General features: G+C 32.0%; 1 protein-coding gene across 1 annotated transcript in view; it reads left to right on the top strand.

The window, feature by feature from the left end:
• Window positions 1-18152, top strand: part of sns (nephrin adhesion molecule sticks and stones) — a 216413-nt gene that overhangs the window by 114412 nt on the left and 83849 nt on the right. The gene's annotated exons all lie outside the window — the stretch shown is intronic.

Genomic DNA, 18152 nt, shown 5'->3' with positions numbered 1-18152 from the left:
TGAAAGAATTTTTAAAATCGGTCCAGTAGTTTGAGCCTATTCATTACAATCAAACAAACAAACAAACAAAGTTTTCCTCTTTATAATATTATTAGTGTAGACTGTAGATGATACCAAAAATCTTATACATCACTACATAGTATAAAACAAAGTCGCATTCTCTGTCCCTATTTCCCTATGTCCCTATGTCCCTTTGTACGTTTAAATCTTTGAAACTACGCAACGGATTTTGATGCGGTTTTTTTTAATAGATAGAGTGATTCAAGAGGAAGGTTTATATGTATAATAACATCCATTAAATAGTGGAGAAGTACTGTTATTTTTGAGGTTTCTAATGTGATGTCGGAAATAATTACATTTTTTCCGCTTATATTGCAAACGCAGGCTGAACCCTACGAGTTTTATCAAAATAATGTACTAAGTATTGTACACATTGAAAAGGTCTACAGAAAAGTCCGTGATGGTATATGTCTATCTCTTATGGATAACCCACATTAACTTTTTTTTGTCAATTACTTTTTACGACAAATAATGGCTAATTTTCGAAGCGATTTTAACCAATACAGCATTAATCCTTAACCAATTAAATATGTACCTTGAATACATTGTTCATTTAATATAGATCTATATGGCCCATTACACCGTATGATTTAAGTGAATATTTTCGAAGATATTACAGATTTAAAAATTAAAAATGAATCGCAAAATGTGTTGGTAAGCGCATAACTCGAGAACGGGTGGACCGATTTCGATAATTATTTTTTTATTATAATCCTTGAAGTACCAGGATGGTTCTTATGTAGAGAAAACATAAATATGTACCACGGGCGAAGCCGGGGCGGACCGCTAGTATATCTATATAATACTTATATCACAGTAGATATTACGATTTACTACTGATTATATAGCTAAAGTATTTGTTTGTTTACTTTAACGCGCTAATCTTAGGAACCACGTGGGTCTAATTGGAAAAAAAATTTCACTGTTAGATAGTCCATTTATCGAGGAAGGCTATAGGCTATATATCATCACGCTAAGACCAATAGGAGCGGAGCAGTGCGGGTAACTGCGGGGTAGAGGTAGTTTTGAATACAGTCTGTTAAAATTTTCTTTTATTTTCTTCTTTAAGACATAATACTTTAAATATCTTAAGTCTTACGTGAACAAAAATCAAAGTTAATTAATACGTTATTTTTAACTTCTAATTTGTTTTATAATTAAACGCGAAACAAGAAGTTCCCACAGTTAAATACTTCCTCATTTTATATCAAAGCTTGGCATTTCTAATTATTTCAAACTTTACGGTATTACATACTTAAATTGGAAATGGGAGAGTCTGTCTGTCTATTACAGAACACAGATTACTGTTACGTAGTACAAAATTTTCTAAAAAAGAACATGTGTCCCGAGCATACATGTCAGAAGTGAAACTTCTTTGGCAAGATTCAAAGATACCAAAATCGTCGCCTTACTCCATGACGTGACGTTATTGACATGACGCGACCTTGAAATTTTACTCTAAAGAAGTTTCAGTTCATGAAATAACTGTACTTTCACCGATAGGTACTTGGTAAGTGTACAAAGTTTGAATTAAATTTAGGTATCAGTTTAAAATCGATTTTAAGCTAGTCAGTGACATACAAACATACAGGCGAATCTAATAATAAAGGCGTGTTAATAAACATAGTAGAAGACGCTTTTAAAAAATATACCTCTTAATATTTTTAAATAGCCTATGAATTTTGCCCGTGACTTAGCGGGCAAAACCGCGCGTCAAATCTAGTACCTACATAATCAAATAGCAATTAAACGTTATTATTATAAAGTTCAAATTACTTTCAAAATCGATTAATACCAAAATACTTGGTTACTGATACGCAATAATTTTATAATTTCCGTCATTTATAAACGAAGATTTTGAAGTTTTAATTAAATGTCTATTGAAAACCTTTTGATGGAAGAATGTTTAATGTGAACTTGATTTTTAACATGATAACAAAAACAAAGACTTTGATGTTAATTATTGTGTCAAATGTCTTTGGAATTTTCGAAATTTCCTCGTACTTGTTTGAAGTTTTAGCTAATAGGTAGTATGAGAAGAAAATAACCTAGGTATATTATGGTCTAAGATTATGGTGGATCGATTACCAACATCTTTAAAAAAATCATCAAAATCCCCAGAAAGTAACAACAACTGCAGTCTAATTGAAAATCGCCTTTTTGAAAACACAAATGGAGGAATATTGTGTTAAAAGTATAATATTAGTGTAGATTAAAGATATCATTGTTCTAACCATAATAAAACGAAATTTCAAAGTAAAATCGATAATTTATCTAAAATAATACCATCTGGCAATATGGCACCACATGGCTACAATTGATGTTGAAATTTATCAAGCCTCGATTGTGTTGAAAAATGTATTTTGGCTTAGGGTCGCGGGTTCGATCGAGAGATTAAACACATTATTAATGAATTTCGCTTGCACGGTATTTTGTTTTTTGTATGATGTGTATGAAAGGGGTTTTAATATGTTTGGTGATTTTTTTTGCGTAAATATTTTAAAAGTTGTTAAATTTAGTACAACGTTATGTTTTTGCTGTAACATTTCCAAGATCTCATCGTTATAAGTGCATCGTTTTATACACATAAAATTACTGCAGCGATTTTCATTGACATTAAACTTTTTTAAGTTTAAGTTACTTACGTTTGTAAACGATTACTACTTAGTCTTATTATTTAGAGTCATATCTAATATAAAAAAAAAACAAGTTTATCCTTTTCATCTAAAATTAATGCTCATTATCAAATGCTAATTTGTTGTAGAATTATAATTTATTTATTAATTATAGCAACAAATAAAAAAATTGAACACTATTTTTTGAATTCGGTTAAATACATAATCGCTTAGTCCTATAACTTGTCCTACAAAGTTAGAATAGCCGCAGTAATGCACAAATTATTAAAATTAATTTACCTACTCGGTTTATTTTGTGAAAGTGTTAATAGTTTAATTTCGTCAAATTGGCCGCTAAACACGTTATTTGCTAAAACATTGATATTTAGTGGAAAGCGGTTTTATAAATAAATTTAACTGCTTTAAAGTGCAATTCATTATGATAAAACCGATATTATGACAAGTTAATTACTACTACTTGTAATGTTTGTATGTTTGGATCTTCGTATACTTAGAACTGAATCAGCTAAAACATGTTTTTCATCGGCCAGACTAATCCCAATAATATCATTCTTTATATCAATAATGTTATAAACTAAAGTTTGTATGAATGTCACAAAATTACGCAAAAACTGCTGAACCATTATCAATGCACACATAACACATCTTACTCCCGTCCGATTAGGGCCCTTCTGGCCTCCTCCACTCAAGCGACAGCTCAAGCCGAGGTTCGTGGTCCCCGTCAAGGGGGGACGCCCTTGTGCATGTCGCTACCAGGGTGAACCTTCAGTTCACCCCCGCGTCCGCATTAAAATGTAGAAGCCCTTCTGGCTAACATTGAGAGACACCACACAAAAAAAAAAAAAAAAAAACATATCTTACCTTATTTAACCAGCCATTTAAATCCAAATAAACCCAGTTTTATAATCGTTAAAACACAAAGAAGTGACGTCACAAGATGGCGGCATGTATTGCAAACAATGCGTCTGGACTCCCGCCAAATATAGACCAATGCGGATTATAAGATACTAGCTCAATTGATAATGGCTAAGCATTTATATGGGAATTAATTTTTAGTGTAAATGGTGTAAAAATTAGTACTTATGTGGTTAGAAATATAGTTTAGGCTTTGGCTAAGTTATTCCGAGTTAAAAAGACCTGTCTCTATCTAGAATTAACTATGTAGACCCTAATACTTTTATAATTTGAAAAACATTTATGAACCCTCCGCTACAGAGATGAAGAATACTCAATTCGACTGTATATTTTGTGTGTTTGTTATCTCAGAACTTTCGACTGGGTGAACCGATTATGATGTTTTTTTATTTATTTTAAAGTTAGTGCTTTCCGGTTGGTTTCCTCAGTTCGGACCATTTGCAAGCGGTATAGTTTTTTGTTAAAAATATTTATATACAAAGCAGACGAACCCGCGGGCGGAAAGCTAGTAACAAGTAATAACTACAAAGTGTATACAATTCTATCTACGTAGCCAGTCGATCAATAACTCTGAATACATTGACATTGATGTATGGATACTGGATTATTTCGTTATTTTTAAGGACAAAATCATTAAGAAATAGTAATAATTACACTTAATGTACCTTAACACAAGGAAGATATAAATTTTAATACAGAAGGTGATCTTATCAAAAATTAACTATATTAAAAGTCTTATTGTAAATGTCTTAGTTTATACTGAGTGAGTTTGTATTATTAAGAGATAGCTAAAATAACAAATGATATATGCAAGTAGGTATACTTACGTCAAGTGTTAAAATATACCTATGCTAATGCTATTACGACCATTATACTTATAAATTATATATTTTAACAAGAAATGGAAGTCTAGCGGCTGAATTGAGAACCTCCTTCTTTATTAAAAGTCGGTTAAAAATGCACATTATCTGTGTTTGTCCTTTTTCCGTCACAAATCTATCTTTTTGCATTACAAAAGAAACAAGTTCTCAACACGCAGCGTATTTTCAATATTTTTCTTTCTTAATATCTTAGATCATTAAGTAAAGACAGCCTTATATTTCATACAAGCTAAATAAAAAAAATATATATTGAAATACATAAGAATGGCATATCCAGTACTCTATTTGAAACTTTTTCTATCATGATTGAGTTAGCGGACGGCACCCGGGAGACCAAACGTGACGAGCAAATAGAAAATCGATGGTAAATATTGGTGAATAAGGTTCTATATTATGTGGCAATCAGCGTAATTTTTCAACGACTTCAACGAGAGATAATATGTATTATATATTACTAGCTTCCGTCCGCGGCTTTGCCCGCGTGGTGTTTTGATAAAAGGTAGCCTATGTTCTTTTGCAGGGTCTAAAGATTGTGCCAAATTTCATCAAAATCGGTTGACAGGTTTAAGCGGGAAAGCGTAACAGACAGACAGACAGACAGAGTTACTTTCGCATTTATAATATTAGTAGGGATTAGTAGCGTCTAGTAGGGATATAATACCTTTTGAGAAATACCTATTCACATATATTAGAAACGTATACAATTCGGTACAATAACACATGAGATCTAGAAATTATTGATTTTTTTCCTCGGATTCGTCTGCGGGTGAAACCACGCGGCACACCTAGTATATTATGTCCTATGACATTTAGAAATAGCTAATTATTCGACGGTTGAAATAATGTTTAAAATTGTTGAAGTAGTTTTTGAGTAAATCCATTTTAAATAGGTATACAATACACTCTAAATACTATCTTATCTTTGTAATATTAAACAGATGTCACATCATACGTAATCGAATTTGGCGGTCAATAGATATTATATTTTACTAGTGGTCCGCCCCGGCTTCGCCCGTGGTACCTACATGTTTAAACTATCCTATCTCTCAAGTTGGATCGAACTGCACATGGTGTGCGAATTTTATTGCAATCGGTTAAGTGGTTTAGGAGTCCATTAAGGACAAACATACTGACACGAGATTTATATATATTAAGATTTTACTTATATTACACTTACGTTTTTTGACCCGATTGATATATTATCTAGGAATAAACTTCACATATTTATCGAAATATATGAGACCTTATACGTCGTTATTCGTCATATAAATATTATTTTTAAATCTATTATCACATTCATTCAATATTCCGCTAACATACGACTTGAAAATATTAAATCCAGAAATACCAATCTAAATCAAACATTAAATTCGTACTTAAAATGGTCCGTACAAGCGAAATTTCCAGATAATCCCAACATTATATTTGAGAAATCACAAAATCGATATACAGCCCGAGCCAAATCCATGGATAAAACTAAAAATTAAACAATACATCGTTCCTTGCCAAGTGTACTATGTTTTGTGATGAATATCTTGTATTTTGGCAGAGACTGGGATGTCGTAAGTTGCATTATGAAGACCTTTGGAGGATCGATGCTTCTTGCTAGGCCAGGTGTTGATTTTTATTTGTTGTTTGTTTACGCCTTGATCGATTTGGTGACAATAAAAGGAAGTTTAAGAAGTTCTAAGTTTGATTATTATTATCGGAGGAATATATGTATTGTTTTGGTAGAGTAAATATTAATCAGATATGATTGAATGAATCGATATTTTGATTTATAATTGATGTGAGTGATATCAACGCACAGTATTTTTTTTACCCTTCTTTTGCGACAGCCTAATTTTATTGAATGATCGTATGGATATATACATGACAAACTCAAAAGTAAAACTCCCATGAAGCTCACTATCATAGTTTTCGAAAAAATGCAATCTGAATAAAAAGTACCGGTTTTTTATATAATTCAATTTTTATTTTTTATTAATTTTTCTATCATTATAACACATTTTTTTGCATTGCGAGCGTCAAGGCTAGCCATAGGGCCAATTTTCGAACCATTCGGGGAAGAGCTGTGACTTCGCAATTTCGAGATAATCGCATAAATAACAAAATTTCATTTCTTTTTTTGTGACTGAACTCTTAAGAGTAAGCGGATTATTTTTACTTTAAAACATAGTTATATGTATGGACTACTTCCACAAAAAAAACCAATCGCGAAAAGAGCGGGACTCCGGAGATATTAATTTCTGAAAAAATACCGGTACTTTAACGATTTTTTTTTATAAAATCCACAATATAAATTGAACTTACATAAAGAGTTGCGTTTCTCAGATGACGGAATACTATAGAAAATTTGATGAGACATTATTGTTAGTAAATTGAATTGTATAACTTTACCTATATTACTTTTTACCGTAAAATAAAAAATAAAAAGTTATAAACAAAAAGAATAAATAAATAAATAAAAAATAGTAATTGGGGTACCTACTTACCTTTATATGAAAGTATGAAATAAAGATATTGATAAAGTGTGATTTAGGATTTTATACAAAAAAATCGTTAAGGAATCGGTATTTCTTCAGAAATTAATATCTCCGGAGTCCCGCTCTTTTCGCGATCGGTATATTTTGTGGAAGTAGTCCATACATATAACTATGTTTTAAAGTAAAAATAATCCGCTTACTCTTAAGAGTTCAGTCACAAAAAAAGAAATGAAATTTTGTTATTTATGCGATTATCTCGAAATTGCGAAGTTACAGCTCTTCCCCGAATGGTTCGAAAATTGGCCCTATGGCTAGCCTTGACGCTCGCAATGCAAAAAAATGTGTTATAATGATAGAAAAATTAATAAAAAATAAAAATTGAATTATATAAAAAACCGGTACTTTTTATTCAGATTGCATTTTTTCGAAAACTATGATAGTGAGCTTCATGGGAGTTTTACTCTTGAGTTTGTCATGTATATATCCATACGATCATTCAATAAAATTAGGCTGTCGCAAAAGAAGGGTAAAAAAAATACTGTGCAACGGTCCCATAAGAGAACAAGGTACTTTAATTTGTGCATCTTAATGATAGATTTCTTTGTGATAAAGTGAAAACTAATATACCATTGATATACTTTTAGATCTTGTAACTGAATGATTTAAAAGAAGCCACGTGTAGAGCTCTGTCTAAATATAATTATATTACTAACATAACATGCTATTGAAATTGGTTATCGTTAAATGTATCGTCTAGAATTTACGGTAACTATCCATTGGATAAACGCATTTGTGAAGCCAGAAAATTACGCGCCCAGACAAAGAGAATTTAATAGTATTTTTTAGTGTAATATTTTCTAAAATAATCTTGTGCTGCTGTCCAATCTGGCGACTTGGCAATACTGAGACGTTAACACGATACGGTTATGTCTTCGAAAATAAGCTTTTATTCGGTTCGAAGTAAATTGTTTGTGTCGTATGGCCTAGATGTGTTTTATCTGCTTTTTTTGCATATACTGCTCTTGTTCTTTGGGATTGGGGTTAATATTTTGGAGTGATGTTTTAAGTGGTTCAAAATTAAACTAGTTTTATGCTTTGAGATAATAGTTTATGGACTGTTATATAATATGTACTTGATATAGATAAGGTTTAGGTTACAGCAAGTTCACAAGTTTCTATAGATACTTCAACGTAAAATCCTACTAATATTATAAACGCGAAAGTTTGTATGGTTGGATGGATGTTTGTTATTCTTTCACGTAAAAGCTACTGAACCGATTACATGTAATTTGGTATGTAGATAGCTGGAGACCAGAATAAAACATTTTATCGCAGAAATCTTACAGGACGTGAACTATGCGGGTTTTTCTTTGAAAACTGAGACGAAGCCGCGGGCGGAAATCTAGTAGCATTACGTTTGAGATTTTGTATACTTAGAAACATTGGTTCTAATTTAAACAGACACATTTATTTAACGGTCTATTTCCTTTACAGTTAAACTAAATATACTGAGTTTGGAACTTAACCAAAGTAGATACAACTTGTCAACACAAAAACACTATTTGAACAAAATCTAAAGGCGCCGCGTGACGGATCGAGATAAAAAATAACTTGTTAAGTAAATATTATATTTTCAAAAGCTTAATTACAAAAGTACCGAAAATAAATAAAACTTGCCGCTATCTAAGTTTCTACTTAAAATTATCATTTAATTCTTATAATAATAATGTTTGTTTGTTTGTTGATTTAAAAACCGGTGGTTTCGTTTAGATGTTTAGTGTAGACGTTTTTGTATAATCGTGTATATTATTCAAGTGTTTTATAAGTTATACTAGCTGTGCATCGTGGTTTTACCCGCATTGCTCCGTTCCTATTGGCCGCGAGTACTTAATAAGTAGCCTTTTGCCTTCCTCGGTAAATGGACTATATATATAAAAATGAATCGCAAAATGTGTTGGTAAGCGCATAACTCGAGAACGGCTGAACCGATTTCGATAAATCTTTTTTTATTATATTCCTTGAAGTACGAGGATGGTTTTTACGTAGAGAAAACGTAATTATGTACCACGGGCGAAGCCGGGGCGGACCGCTAGTGGACTATATAACAGTGAAATAATTTTTGAAGAGAAACTTCTTAAGGCGATTTGAGAGTAAATTTTCAAGCTCGCGTCATGGCAATACCGTCACGTCGTGGAGTAAGGCGATGATTTTGCTATATTTGAATCTTGTCAAAGAAGTTTCTCTTCTGACGCGTGTGCTCGTCGAACGCTCTATTTGTAATCGGGAAGATGTTAGTACATTAGAATAATATATTGGATGTATTTTTTTAGCCTCCGGGTCTACTCAACACAACTAGTAAAAAAAAACAATAAAAAAATACAATAAAAAATAAATACACACAAAGTTATATAAAACTTTTCACCCGTTTATTAGCAGTGCCAATACATTTAGTTGGCTAACATTTTCTTGTGAACTTCCAAGAGCTAACTAGCCTTGCCCCGCGGCGTCGCTCGAACTTTGTTTGGTTAGCATACTTCGCGAGTTTTCTGTGACTTGAAGAATGTTTGAAGGTTGTTTTGTGTTTTTTTTAGGTATAGTACCTAAACCTACATAAGTGAAATTTCATAGATTCTAATACTTTAGTAAATATCGTATTTAATGATAAATAATTGCTATTATTTCTATCTGTTACATTTATAAAATGTTTGCTTATTTAGAGTATAATTGCATTGACATTTAATATTCAAACACACATTTTTTCAATTTCCTAGTCAAACAATCTAAAATAATACCTCGTAATTGGAACCACTCTACAATTGAACATTATTAATACAATATAATATAATAGCGTGAAATATCGCAGTGTCTTGAAATGTACAAAGCGTGTACTAATTCGATTGAGCAGTGCCGATGCAATTAGAAGTAGTGCTTAAGGGTCGGGATATGGTGATAAACGGAGCGGTGAGCGGAGAGATTTTGTTGGTAGATATTTTTATTTGACACACTTAAAAAGCGGTTTGAATTCATTTTATTATTTTCATGTAACTGACATACCTATATACAGCTTATCATCATCATTATCAGCTTATAGTTGTCTACTATTGGACATAAGCCTTTCCTTAGTAACACGCCACTGAGCGCGAACGTTTGCTCGTTGTCGCCAATTAATGAAATATATTCGGATAAGAAACTTGTCTCTTATAATTGATTGGATTTATTAGTTGAGATGATTTGAAATAAGTTCTACAAATTAAATTTGTTCTGGTCTGTATGTTTGATACATTCTCCGACTAATTTTAAACTAAGCAACTACACATATTTTAACCGGCTCTTCTCTATGGAAACTGCTTTCTGAATCACTTATAAATTTCATTATGTACTTTGACATTTCAAAAACGCTTCTATAATATATCTATAGGGAAATTCCTCTTTGTTTAAAACAAGGATAGAGAGTAGTGTTGAATAAATACATGTTTGAGTTTTAATTCGCTTATCGCTTTCGCCTATCAATATCACCCTTTGACCGTGAGCAAAGGTAATTATTGACTTTTCCAACTCCCACCCTGTCGAAGGGAGATAAAGCCTAATTAAAAAGGCGCTGTGTTCTTACAAAGTTTTTATTTCTTCGAGTGTTTTAGATCGGGTCGGTACGTGTGGATTTGTACTAATTGAGCTTAAATTTATCTAGATAGTTGGATAGGTGTTATATAACTAAAGTATTTCTATAACAAACTAGCGGTCCGCCCCGGCTTCGCCCGTGGTACATATTTACGTTTTCTCTACATAAAAACCATCCTCGTTCTTCAAGGAATATAATAAAAAAAGAATTATAGAAATCGGTTCAGCCGTTCTCGAGTTATGCGCTTACCAACACATTTTGCGATTCATTTTTATATATAAGAGAAAGAAGAAGAAGATGTGTTATTCTGGTACATAAGCTTTATGACTGCCGAGTATTGTAGAAACGTGTTCTGTGGTTTTCGCTTGAAAGAGGATCAAACACATATAATATAAACGTATTATGTACGTGACAGTTTAAATATTAAAATAAATAGAAATTTATCAAGTTAAGTACCAATTTTCTTTTCTACTGATAGGTATCTGATATAAGCTAGATAGACAGTCTAATCAATACACAAAGCCCTACAGTTTCAACACTGCAAAGATACCACTAAAACCTAAATTTAAACCGCAAAATAAACGTCGCAATAATTCATTTCGAGTAATAAATAAACAAGAATTACTCTTCGTGTCCGAAAATTCAAGGGAGTTTCGGGCTTTCATTTTTCAGGCAATTTCCGTTTGTAAGGAAATTCTTTTCAACGGATTGAACGCTCGAGTGAGCCAATACTTGAGGTCTGGTAAGCGTGTGTCGGCTGTGAATGCGGGTTCCGTAGATTTTTATATGGTATAATAAGCGAAGCCACCTATATAATAGCAGCATGTTGCTTTGCCCACCTTTTAAGGACATAAAGTATATCGCAAGCTTAAACATTTTTTTATTCAAAATTCAAAGACACTTCATCTAGAAACACTTTTGAATCGGCATAACATAGTTTTACCATTTACCACCGATCGCATTTATTTACTAATTTCAACACTTAAGTTGTAGAAAGAGAAACAATGAAAGTGCGTATTAAGCTATAATAATATATTGTATCAAAATAAACCTGTGATATAAAGTGAAGATAAAAGATCCATACTAATATTATAAATGCGAAAGTAACTCTGTCTGTCTGTCTGTTACTCAATCACGCCTAAACTACTGAACCAATTTGCATGAAATTTGGTATGGAGATATTTTGATACCCGAGAAAGGATTAAAGAAAGATTATTGCGAAATAATAATATGTACCACGGGCGAAGCCGGGGCGGACCTCTAGTATTAAATAAATTAAATACACCCGCATGATACTTATCATGACGTCAAAGAAAATTGGCATAGTACATGTATTTAATTGTAAAACGATTTCCTTTCATGTTTATTTATAAATTTTAGTTAATTAATTCTTGAGCACGTATTTCATGCAGAGAGGCTATAAATTAATAATAGGTAAGTGAAATCATATGTAGATATATGTGGTTATAGGAAATTGCTGGTACGTGCTGGTATTATTTTTATAAGAGTAACTTTAGGAGACTCATTTTTATAATAATACAAAAAAAAAACAAATCAAACGTTAATTCAGACCTCTTATTGACACAATATTCTATAGCAAAAACCCTTAGGTATAATTAAGTCCCCTTAGGTTATAATATTTTTATTTAGATTGTTCATACGGTACCCCAAAACGAGTGAACGCGTGAACGTAAAGTAATAATAACCTGCTAAGGACTTGAGGGTTTTTGGAGTCATGCAAAGTACGCTCTTTAGGTTAAAATATAATTTTTTCTGTTTTTTCGTTCCAGGATAGGTAAAAAGATTGATTCATCGACCTTTTTATATGATGGATGAAATTTCTTTCTTATTCAGTAGATAATTGAAGTGAAACTTCTTTATCGGGGTTGGAAAAAAATTTAGTGTAACATTTTTTCGTTACGCGTGACATTTTTCCGTTACGCGCCATCTTTTTCTTATCCCTACCACGCGTGATTCGACGTATTTCTGTAAAGTTGCATATAGTAAATTATTTTTTGAAAAATAAGGTCATAAAGAAGTTTCACTTCTTACGTGTGTACACTAGTACATGCACACATTCTTTTATTTTTATATTACTATTCATTGCATTCAGCTGATATGTTTTATCAATCTTGGTTGCAAGATTCGTTTGTTAATCGTGCTAGAGTACTCTAATAATTTAAATAAATGCCTATTGTGAAGTATATTGAATAATCAGGCTGGATATTGTATTGTTAAATATTAAAGCCTACATAAGCTATATACATAAACAAGCAAAAACACAAACAAAAACCCAGCTCTACAAAACTTATTCATAATAATACACTAGCAAAACAGGAACAAACAGCGAGCATTTCAAATTAATGACGTAAAAATCTCAACAAAACGAAGATAGTGTATTAAAAATTGAGAAAAAAGTATAAAAAATATAACCCGCCGAGGGTTGTCAACCACTGGCCACAACAAAGCGGAGTTTCCCACCTTTGTATAGAGTCAGGGGAGCAGAACCGTCCGCTAGACAGCAATATCCTGTTTCGTGGTCACGAGTTAGGAGCGGAAGCGATTTTTATTACACTAATATTATAAAACTGACGATTTGGCTTATGTTATTGCAGCATAAATACGAAGAATCATTGGTTTCATGTTCCATGAATAAATACTGTTTTAAATTATTGTTGTTTTGGCAAGTCTTTATATCCGGGTAAATTATAACATCACAATACGACTGCTAGGAGCGAAGCAGTAATGAAAAATGTTCAAAGGCAGGAAAATGGCATTTATTTATAAGAATCATTAAACAATTTTAAACTTTAATCCCATTACAATAAGTATTATTTCGATTTTAAAACTATATTTAAACTAACGCTAGTTCCTCTAACTTGTACCACACTTACATTGTTATAAATCTGTTTTGTTCACACTAATTGTCAAGAGATTTTGGTTACACACAAGAATTGTATGAATGAAATCTAAATTATTATGTAAGGTGTTGTTTTTAATTTAGTTTCAATTCTACGGCTCCATCTATGTATTTTTCTTTTAATTACATATTCTAAGTTTGTATTGTTCGAGAGTAAAAATGTCATCTATTGACTATTTTTAGTGTTTTTTCTTCATCTTGAAGTAGGTTTTTTTATTTAGTTCCAACTCTATGGTTCCGTCTATCATATTTTTTTTAAATTCATCAAAGTTTGCACCACGGTTCGGGAGTAAAATCCTTGAAATTTTACTTATAAATATATTTCAATACGAAACTTAATGTAATTTAATATGAATTACTCATTATCTAAGTAACAAAACTACACAAAGGCGCTAACTGATTTGATGATGTTTGCTCACATGGGTGTGTCGTGAATCGTGACGTACGCGTATAAGGAAGTTATTAATTTCGTATGTTTGTTCATTAATTACGTAACAACCGCTGATAAACAGTGATTCTGGTATTAATTTTGCAAAGCGGAAGTTTGTTTTCGATATTCTATAGAATTTTGCAATATGCGAGATATTTAATTTTGAATGTTTCTATACTATTATTCATGTGAAAGTTTGCCTTTTGCAATGAAGCAATGAAAAATGCTGAAGACCTTTTTTTAAAGTGGGGAAATCTTGCATAGATACCGACGGCCCCCGGGGAAGTAGCCGTGGGTTATGTCGGATTCTTACCAACTAAAACCCCACTGTGTTCCGCCGAGCCGCTTTAATGATGGGGCCGCGGGTATTGGTTGGAATTCTTCCGCGAACAAATGCTGAAGATTTTACATCGATAGCTTTAAATTTTGTATCATATTATATTATCTACTTAGGTATATATATGTATAAGACTAAGCTTTAAAAGCAATTTATAAATATTTGAACATATTAAAGTTCTAAGAGAGGCCGCTAGATATTATGGCGAAATTTCCTATTGTTTACATTTTTCGATTAAGATTTGAAATAGGGAATAAAATTATTTATCTCTACTTTTATTAGGTGTCCAATTATTAAAATAAAATGATTATAATTAGTAAAACGATCTAAAGATGCGGTTTAAATCATAACAACTAAGAGTATTCCCACGGCTGATCTTGCGGTCAGATCGGTTACAAGCTGCATTATGAAATCGATATTATATTACTTGAAATTGTGTAAAATGCGGTTTAGTTTTGATTGAAGTGTTGTTGGGTGCGACAAACTTATTCTCTACTAGCGGTCCACCTCGGCTTCGCTCGTGGTACCTACATATTTCTATGTTTTCTCTACATAAAAACCATCCTCGTACTTCAAGGAATATAATAAAAAAAGAATTATCGAAATCGGTCCACCCGTTCACGCGTGATGCCGTGACCAAGGAAAACGGGTTTCATTTTTATATAGGTATATTCTTCTCTTTTATATAAAATTCTCGTGTCACAATGTTAGTCTGCATACTCCTCCGAAACGGGTGGACCGATTCTCATGAAATTTTCTGTGCATATCGGGTAAGTCTGAGAATCGGCCAACATCTATTGCACGCCTCATAAGCGAAGCGTTGAGGTGGGTACTACTGTCACTTCGCGCAAAACATCTGATTTTTCAAACTTAAAATTAATCCAGTCTGTAGGTATTTATGCCCTACAAAAGGTGGCGTAGAAAATGTTTTGAAACGATATTGTTTAGGTATGAAAGGTTAATCAAAATCCAAGTTTTCGACATTGACGGACCCAGGCGCTAGCCGCCATCTTGAATTAAAGATGCTAAAATTAGGTATATATTAAATAACTTCTCAATTGTTTACTAAATCACAAAAGTGTCTATGAGGGGTTCAAAGAAGACAAAATTACCTACATTTTTTTCATACATGATTATTCTGTAAGTCTTAAAGGTAAAAAGTTACAAGCGACGGAAATAATAATATTTACAGAAATCATATAATTTTAATTTTGTTTAAAAATTGTACAGCTATCATTTTTTTAATTCTCTTTGATGGCCCGGGCTGGTTAATGGTGGCTTCTTCATTATCGTCGCTGAAATTTTCTGTTTCATTGTCTGTATTTTTAGTTTCCAACCATGAAATTTCGTCATCATGACCAGAAGAAATCGAAGACGCTGGAGCACGCTTTCTAGTAACTTTTTACTGAGGGGACATGGATAAGGAATCCTTAGAAGATATCCGATATGAACGATTCGTAAAGTTATCAATAAAAAGTAAATTTAATCGACGAAATTTCATGGTTGGAAACTAAAAATACAGACAATGAAACAGAAAATTTCAGCGACGATAATGAAGAAGCCACCATTAACCAGCCCGGGCCATCAAAAAGAATAAAAAAAGATTGCTGCACAATTTTTAAACAAAATTAAAATTATATGATTTCTGTAAATATTATTATTTCCGTCGCTTGTAACTTTTTACCTTTAAGACTTACAGAATAATCATGTATGAAAAAAATGTAGGTAATTTTGTCTTCTTTGAACCCCTCATAGACACTTTTGTGATTTAGTAAACAATTGAGAAGTTATTTAAAATATACCTAATTTTAGCACCTTTAATTCAAAATGGCGGCTAGCGCCTGGGTCCGTCAAGGTCGAAAACTTGGATTTTTATTAACCTTTCATACCTAAACAATATCGTTTCAAAACATTTTCTACGCCACCTTTTGTAGAGCAGAGGCTTTTACATTTCCCCACAGACTGGACTAAATGTCTTTATGTATCATACATTGCACTTGTAAGATAATACATACACACACATATTAAGAAAAAACACTATTTTTAACGTTCATGATATTTTTGATGTCATTTTTGTTATTTAAACTAGTTAAAAAACAGTTTAAAAAAGTTCTGTCTTGGACGTCCGTGTGTCTGTATGTGCGGATCCTTTTTCTTGTTAACACGATAGCGACCGAAATACTTTACTAATCGAGTCTTTTTTTTTCACTTACGCTTGAGTATGCTCAGGAATAGAACCCTTTCATTTTTCAGGGTCTGATTCGATGTGGTTTAATTGTTATTAAATAAACAAAAATAATAATTAATAAATATTTATTAAAAAAAAATTATGAGGCGTGCACTTTTGGATTTTCCAAATTATTTTTCATATGTACCACGGGCGAAGCCGGGGCGGACCGCTAGTAGATATATAGATATAGACTATATTTGTGTCAATATCTATATCTGTATCTACCTACTAAAACTATCACTAGAATTATACTAATACTAGCTTTTCGGCTTTTCGGCTTCGCCCGCTTTTACGTTCAGCGCGCCTAAAGATGTTTCACTTCATAATAATAAAATGTCTTTTTAGTTCTCACAACATTAAAAGGTAACGTAATCCTGTTTTTCTCGATAATACTAAAAACAAACACATTGTCAAGTGGAAAAGTTTCACTTAAAATAACTATTTATTTAATAGAATTAGATTAACTTATTTGAACAAAACAAAGTCTAGTTATTTATATTTGTAATTCAGAGTAAATGTTTTTATTGTATTATTCGTACTAAGTTTCTATTATTTGAGAACTTAAAACAAATAAAATGGTACAAATATTTTCATCAGTAATCACTACATTATAAACAGTAGTATAGTCAGTACGTAAATCAAAGTCGCCTTCTCTGTCCCTATGTCCCTATGTATGCTTAAATCTTTAAAACTACGCAACAGATTTTGATGCGGTTTTTTTAATGGATAGAATGATTAAAGAGGAAGGTTTTAACATATATTTTTTTAGGTTTTAGACAAAGCGTGCGAAGCCGCGGGTGGAAAGCTAGTATGAAATAAAATACTCTATCCAAATGAAATTCAATTTTTCCTGAAAAAACAAAGAAAATAGAAATCCACATACCAACCGCAAAATTTACCGCCACAGTTGTCAAGATAAAAAATATATTTGACAAATTCCTTATTAATATTAATATTTCATTCTAAACTCATAAATTTAAATTTTGGCGCAAAGCGAATATTAATTCCGTTAAATCATTTCATGTCGGATTTCATTTTGGTGAAAAATTTGCGCGGGAATAGACCAAATGGGACTTAATTTTTATAAAAACAATGAAAACTCTTTAAAAGATAATTTTGTATTCACTGTACTTATCAATACTTCTATGTTAATATTCTAAAGCTGTTTGTTATGTTGAAGACTTTGTTTGTTTGCTTGTACGCACTTATCTCAGGAACTACGGGTCCGATTTAAAAATTATTCCACTGTTAGATAGTCCATTTTTCGAGGAAGGCTATAGGCTATATATCATCACGCTATGGCCAATAGGAGCGGAGCAATGTGGGTAAAACCGTGGGACACAGCTGGTTTTTTTATAAAAACATTGAATTATATTTATAATTATAACTTTGTGTTTATTATAGTTTTTAATATAAGAGTCGTGGGATCAATGAAGACTGCTTACAGAATTTAAAACTTTATTAGGTACTTGAGTAGTGTTTAGTTTTAAGTGGCAAGGGAATTATTTGAAAACAGAATTTAAATCTAAATGAAAACTTTGTATAATTTCTACAAACGTTTTATAAACATTTTTATTAGTTTTAAGATTATAGTTAATTAGCTGTTTCGCGCGGTTTCACCCGCATTGCTCCGCTCCT

Source organism: Colias eurytheme, chromosome 27 (genome assembly GCF_061535395.1).
Source record: "Colias eurytheme isolate Ceu_HAF_F1 chromosome 27, ilColEury1 Martin Lab GWU primary, whole genome shotgun sequence".
NCBI classification, from domain to species: Eukaryota; Metazoa; Arthropoda; class Insecta; order Lepidoptera; family Pieridae; genus Colias; species Colias eurytheme.
The sequence above is the reverse complement of the archived record's forward strand: the minus strand, read 5'-3'. Positions and strand labels throughout refer to the sequence as shown.